General features: G+C 40.3%; 1 long non-coding RNA gene across 1 annotated transcript; it reads right to left on the bottom strand.

Moving 5' to 3' along the window:
- Nucleotides 1-4,155: 4,155 nt before the first annotated feature.
- Nucleotides 4,156-6,133, bottom strand: LOC113569396. The gene is made up of 5 exons (XR_004775271.1): nucleotides 6,023-6,133; nucleotides 5,530-5,642; nucleotides 4,935-5,179; nucleotides 4,465-4,576; nucleotides 4,156-4,292 (listed from the first exon to the last, which is right to left on the bottom strand). It is a non-coding gene; the product is annotated as an uncharacterized LOC113569396 (long non-coding RNA).
- Between the last annotated feature and the right edge of the window lie 812 nt (nucleotides 6,134-6,945).

Raw genomic sequence — 6,945 nt, 5'->3', positions numbered from 1 at the left:
TCCCATGTTCCGTTCATTTGTCCACTTAAGTCACGTGTCCACATACTGGGCTAAAACAGCTAAAGGGGACATTCGGCACAGCAAAGAAATGCGTTAGCCTTGGATTACGCGCACTTAGTCCAGCTTCAGTGCACCAGTGGTGGAATGTTGTGTTGAGGACAGAATCTTCCCCAACCCACCAGTAGCTCACACGGGGAACTCTTATATATATGACCGACACAAAGCTCCATCATCAGATGTACACCTGAGCTGATGAGACATAACCGACTCAAAGCTCCATCATCAGATCTACACATGAGCTAATGAGACATAACCGACTCAAAACTCCATCATCAGATGTACACCTGAGCTGATGAGACATAATGGACTCAAAGCTCTATCATCAGATTTACACCTGAGCTGATGAGACATAACCGACTCAAAGCTCTATCATCAGATCCACACATGAGCTGATGAGACCCATATCCCACCAGCATGAGCCCAGGCCCTATCCTGTGTCCATAGGGACCATAACATGAACCGTTAACATTATGTGACCGTTAGATGCAGCCACGTGCACCCAAGGAACTGTGTCGTATGGTGATGTCTGTGTGGTTGTGAAGACCCCAGTTACTGTTACCATTGCCAGTATCGTTGGTCCCAATTCCTTCCTACTTACTGTTTAGTGTTTTGATTATTGTCAGTGATTCTCAGACATTGTGTAGTGTTGTCCGACTCCTCAGTGGACAGTCCAGACTGCCAATAGAGTTCACTGTAGTGTTAAACACAGTGTACCCTAAATGTAGAGAGTAACCGATGTACACTACACACTGGTGAAAGGACCAGAGTGCACAGCGCTGTCCTACGGCAGGTGTTAGTGGTAGGATTGTTGTTCATAGGACTGGCGGTATAACAGACATGGTCAGCACTGCTGTTTCAGGTGAGCCAAAAACTAACAGTGACAGAATATTAATCTAACATGAACCAAAATGCATGAAGCTCATGTTCAAGAAATAAGCATTACAGTATTTCTCTCAATAGTTTTTATTGATGAAATGAGAACTTTGACGTAGCTGTAGTGCTAGGTATTATTAAAGTTACGATAAAATACATTTGAAAGTGTAAAACAGGCACAATGATGTACTTGTGTCGTCTAAATTCTGTCTGTTGTCTCCCTTCTGAGTACTCTGTGTAGTGTTTTATACTGAACTGTCTCTGTAGTGATTAATGACTGAGTAAACGAGAACACCATTCAGACACAGCCAGTGTTTTGTAGGTTAGCGCGTGTTTCGGGTGTAACCAATCATACTGTTTGCTGCTCCTGATTGGCTGGCTCCTGCTCACCACATCCTATTAAAGATGTGTGTCACTGGTCTGTAGTCTGCTGGCTGGATGCTGGGTTAAAATGTGGTTTGTCATTTTGGCTTGTGGTAAATGTGCCTGACCCATTTATCTGTTTGAAATTTACGTTTTGCTTTACCCCTTTTGGATTACATTAGCTGATTGTTAGTGATGAGCAGATAAAGTCCCGTGAAGCTTTTGAGGCTTCTTCCTGTATGAAGATCCAAGGTTTTGAAGCATTGAGAACTCAGTACCATCCAGTGGTGTTCGTGAGCACAGAACAACAAAGACTCCAACATGGAACTGAGTTTGATGCAGTGTGAATCCTCTATGCGTCTTAAGAGTCATGTACTGTAGCAGAATCACTTCTAATTCGACCATCAACCGAGAACCTGGATAAACTAACATGTTCTCATGCATTACGATTTCGGGACCTCTGTCTAGTATCTCATATACGCGTTAAACTAAATTGTGCCCACAATTTAATACATCGTGCACACAAATATAAACAGATACCGTGCCTTTTAAGGGCTCTGTAACCCTCCCAGTTAACGCACAGAAAAGCTTCCAGATTGCCAGTAGCGCCCCCTTGTGAACATTTTCTGTTAAACGTGAGAGAGTTACTGATTTACAGTCCAGGCTCATGGGGGTCCAGGTATGCACGTTCCGCATTTAAAAAATACAAAACCAAAGTAGCTACGTCAGAAATATACGAAATGTACTTTTCAGATTTTGTGCAGCAGATGGCGCACAGAAAAGCACGGCTATCTATCTATCTATCTATCTATCTATCTATCTATCTATCTATCTATCTATCTATCTATCTATCTATCTATCTATCTATCTATCTATCTATCTATCATTCTGAGTTGGAATGACATTCTGAGTTGGAATGAATTTAGACTGAAGTACAGATGGTGTTGCTAAGATGCATTTGACTGCATACACCGATTGTCTTGATTTTCTGTTTGGGATATCAACACACACTCTGGATTTGGTTTCTGAAAGTACGCTTAGTTACAGTTTTGTTGAAGTCAGTGGTGCCTGACGGTGCTCCGGTAGATCTGGTGAGGGATCACCACTGCTGCATACAGGAGCGCCATCAACACTCCCGCACACAGGAGCGCCATCTCATAGCGCACTGCTACTCCCTGTCTGCCTCCTTTCTATTCTTTAATCTACACTTTAATCATAAAAGTCCGTTTCATACAAAACAAGAAACACAACAGGTTTTATTTGCTTTTATTTAACAAACACTACGTTTTATATTAAAATAATTGAAATAACAGTAATAAAAAGACCCAGACCATTTTAATGTGACTTATATAATGGCTCATCCATCCAGTACCAAAATGTATGTTCAAAGATTTTGCAGAACAATTCTACATCTGATTAAAGACATACACCTCATATACCTTTAATCAGAAACAGTCAGAAACAGTCATTAACATCGTAGTTGTTATGGTCTTGTTACTGTGCAAATTTAACAGCTGTAATGACTTTAGAAGAACTACGCAGTGTCGCATCATTAGTAAAGTGTCCAGAGGTAGAGCGTGAGTCGGAATGGTTTAGTTATCGCGTTTGTGCAACAATATAAACAGCTGAATGGCGTGAGTGTGTGCTAGTGGTGGGGTTTCCAGGTCGAAGTAGCAATGAATTACACAGATTACTATTGGTGTTCACCTTGAATGAGAAAGTGTGTGTGTGTGAAATGGACAGCATTTTAATTAGACGTAAATTTGAATGCACTTTTAATTTTAGCAATTCGTAAATTAATTTCACTGTATCCTTGATACCGGATTTGTTGTATTTAAAACACTAAAGTTATTGTATAAACTAAATATATTTTAGTACTATATTCTAATATAGTAAAGTGGCATAATTCGACCCCGCCCCCTGTCTCCGGCCCCCGCCTATTGGGTGGACACTCGTCTCCAGACGCAAGGTCATGCACCACTTTATTAGCTGCTATATTCCATCATGTTGATTATTTGGTCCATACTTTTAGAGTAGCTTGATCTTAACATTTTAATAATGTTAACGGAGCGTCTGGACTTTGTGATTCCTGAACAGTCGTGTTTATCGTAATAAAACAGTCGGCTCAGTAGCCTTCGGTGTCAAACTCCTCCAGCGAAATTGTTTTGGTCGCTGTTTGAATTACCTGCTGTGTGTGAATGAGCAGAATTGCCCAACAGTTTGAGAGTGGTGTGAGCACATCAGATTGTACAAAATCTCCTACAGATTTCCAGAGTCTGATCAGTCCAGTAAATGCACTAACCAATACTGTCCAGTTTAGAGTAAACACAATACTTTCAGCATTTTAATGTTGGTATAATTATCTGAAATTTTTCTGACTTATATTATATGTAGGCTAGTCTATCTTGATCAATGTTGACGTCAGTATTTTGTCATTTATTTGCACAACCTACATTTGTTGAAACATATTTGTAATTTGTATCATAATACATATCAAAGCATTTTGTATTGTGTCTGTGTTGTTTATCAGCCATTAAACTCATGTGACGTAACACGTTCAACCATATTTTTATGTTATTGAAAGTAAACACGAAGCTTTTTTAATATAAATGTGATTTTATTCAACCAAACACAGAAATAATAATAAAATGTTACTTTAACTTATGCGACACAAAACAATAAATTTATAAATTGCAGCCCTATTTCAGTTATAATAATGCCAACATCATCCGAACTAAAGCTTTATGTTTAAAGCTGAGTTAGAATAAAATGATGCCTCTACTTGCCCAAGCGAAGAACTGCTCTAATAAGTAGGTACAAGTGAAAGTGCAATTTGTAAGGAAAACATGGTGGAGAGAAGATACGAGACACAATCATCCATTTGGGTTTAGGTTGACATCTCCTCCACCAAGCGCTGATCAATTCTGTCCATGGCGTTCCGCACCCACTTAAAGCCAGGGTCTGCGCAGATGCGAAGCCCCTTCCTGGTTGTAAAACTGAAGATAAGAGATGATGCGTTGACATATTTACATGCTGACATTTTCGTTCATCCAAATTAATGATGCAGCATTCCAAATTAATGGTTTATATGAGCCCTAAACCCCATAATCAAAACACTGTCCTCATTGTTAAATAAATGCATTAACGAATGAATTTCTAAAAACTTACATGACTCCGGCTTTTGGACACTCCGGTCTCGTCATTCCATATGTTGTAATAGATCTTGCACGGATTGGTTTCTCAAAAAACTTAAAACAGCATTCCTTCGGTTCGTTTGCATCTATATGAAAGCATTCATTTGTTTAGATAATTTATGTTGAATGATATATTAGTGGCAAATATAAAAGTGTGGGTTAATGCTGTATTGCTGACTGGTTATAGAAATGTAGGCCATAAGAACTTGAGCTTGACTGTCTAATTTATGGGGGTGGGATTTCAAATTAGCATATATATTAGTACAGATATTATTAGATATAGAGACTAATGCAGAAACAGATGCATTAGCACAGTCTCCCAGCGAGGGAAAGGTTCTGTGCCTCGTGCCATTAACATGATATTTGGCTACTTATTCAGTGTTTTAAATAAACTTACATCAGAATTAAGTGCTTCCTTAAAGAGACATTGGGTGATAAACTTACTTTGGCCCATTACGCTCAACTGAAGACACGCGACCAGCAGCAGACCCAGAACGAGTGCTCGAGCAAGAGTGCTCATGACTTCAGCTTCAGGTGAGATGACGGGTGATGTGAAAAGATGTTGAGTGGTGAACTTGTACACTGCACTCGGTGAGTGGCGAACTTCACTTTTATGTTTAATGAGCGGATGGGGTGGGGGGCGGTTTGTGTAAGGGGGCAGCTCGTGGGCGACGGTATGTTCCACTTCTCTAAAAGAGAGAGAGAAAAGATGCCTGTTCTACAGGAAACTGTGGTTTTAACCCAAACGCTGGCGAGAAAACACTCAGAAACGCAGAATATTTCTCATTACATGAGCTCACATGTCCAAGCAAATGTTAAAACAGTTTATGTCAAACACAAAAATGAATCAGTACAGCTTTACATAAAACAAGTTTCTTACATTACAAACTCTGTGCAGTGTGTTCCCTGCGTGAAGGTAACTAGGCCCCGTACAAATACCAGTTTACAGCATTGGAAATTAAATCAAACAAATATAAAACAGAAGCAATAAATAATGTCGTTGGGCTGACTAGTATAGCACACTTCATTATTACTGTACCAGTGTTTGTACTGAGATGATGTCATGGTGAACAGCAGCGTTAGGTCAGTTAATACTGTGTGCAGGACAGATGTGTGAAGGCTTTTATTCTTTCTCTCGCTTGAAGAAAAAACCTAAAACACCACACATTTGAACTGGGGAAGGTAGTAACAGACATGCATGGATTAACTTCACGAGGTTTCACACCGTTAGTGTGATCCTCAACGGTTTATGCAGATGGACAGGCATGCACAAAAGTGCAACATTTCGTGACCCCTAAAAGTAAATTTTCTTGTCTTTGAATGGAGTGAAAAACTAATTTATAATAAACAAAAACATTTTACACATTTTTAAAACTTATGCAATGCACTTTGAAACTATTAAATAAATGCCAGTAAGAGATATGTTATTGAAACATGAAACAAATGATCTGAGATGTTGCAGAGAGAGAGAGAGAGAGAGAGAGAGAGAGAGAGAGAGAGAGAGAGAGAGAGAGAGAGAGAAAAAGACTAACCACAGTGCAGTTGTGTGCTGCTCTCCGTAGTCCTGGCTGTGGTCAGCATGGACGGGGGAGAGGCGGGCCCTGTAGTCTGATGAGTGTGTTAATCTGCAACTCTGCACTCTGCACATAGGTTTCACATCTCCAAGATGACTGAGCATGAGCTCAGAGTCAGAAACAGCTTCAGGTAACGCAGGTGGAGAAGCACGAGAAATCGGTAAGAAACCCGTGAAACAGCTACTGTGCAAAACACTTAACAACCAGCTGGTCGACATCAGATCAACCTTAAACAAGTACAAACATATAGAAATTCCAGGAATAATCTTATGTACAAAGTGCAAATTAAAGCCAATTAATCTGGTTGTAAGGAGGCAGAGTTTGACCTGAGTGGTTTAAATTAGACAGACTGACATCTCTGTGGTGAATAGACATTTTAATGAGACAAGTATAGTGAACAGTTTAGGACACCATTTCTCTGGACTAGTCCGAGTACTGGTCCAGTCACCCTCAGATCTACGAGTGCCATCGACACATCCGGTGGGTGTGGCTCATTTCAGAAGAGTCTGTTATGGTTGAAAATAACCGTAACGGCTGTGCAAAACTCTCTCCAAGCACAGTCGATTCAGAGAAGCCATGCAACTCAGCCCTTCAACCAAACAGGAGGAACTCCAGAGCAAGTATTGCTTTCAGTGTGTGGACCACAAAACTGGCTGAAGTGGGTGCTATTCCAACACAAGAGCATCAACAAATCAGCAGGACACCAACCCAGGCAATTACACTGAGTGTGTGTGGACCAGGTTCATAACAGCACTGCTAATGAGGGTCATTCTGGTTTTGAATGTGAAAGGGTCTACAAGTGCCACTAAGATGAACACAAAATGTATTTAGCTTCTGCTGTCAGACTGCAGTCATCAAGGGCAATCACAAAAAGGTCTGGA

This window comes from Electrophorus electricus, chromosome 19, assembly GCF_013358815.1.
Source record: "Electrophorus electricus isolate fEleEle1 chromosome 19, fEleEle1.pri, whole genome shotgun sequence".
NCBI classification, from domain to species: domain Eukaryota; kingdom Metazoa; phylum Chordata; class Actinopteri; order Gymnotiformes; family Gymnotidae; genus Electrophorus; species Electrophorus electricus.
The sequence above is the reverse complement of the archived record's forward strand: the minus strand, read 5'-3'. Positions and strand labels throughout refer to the sequence as shown.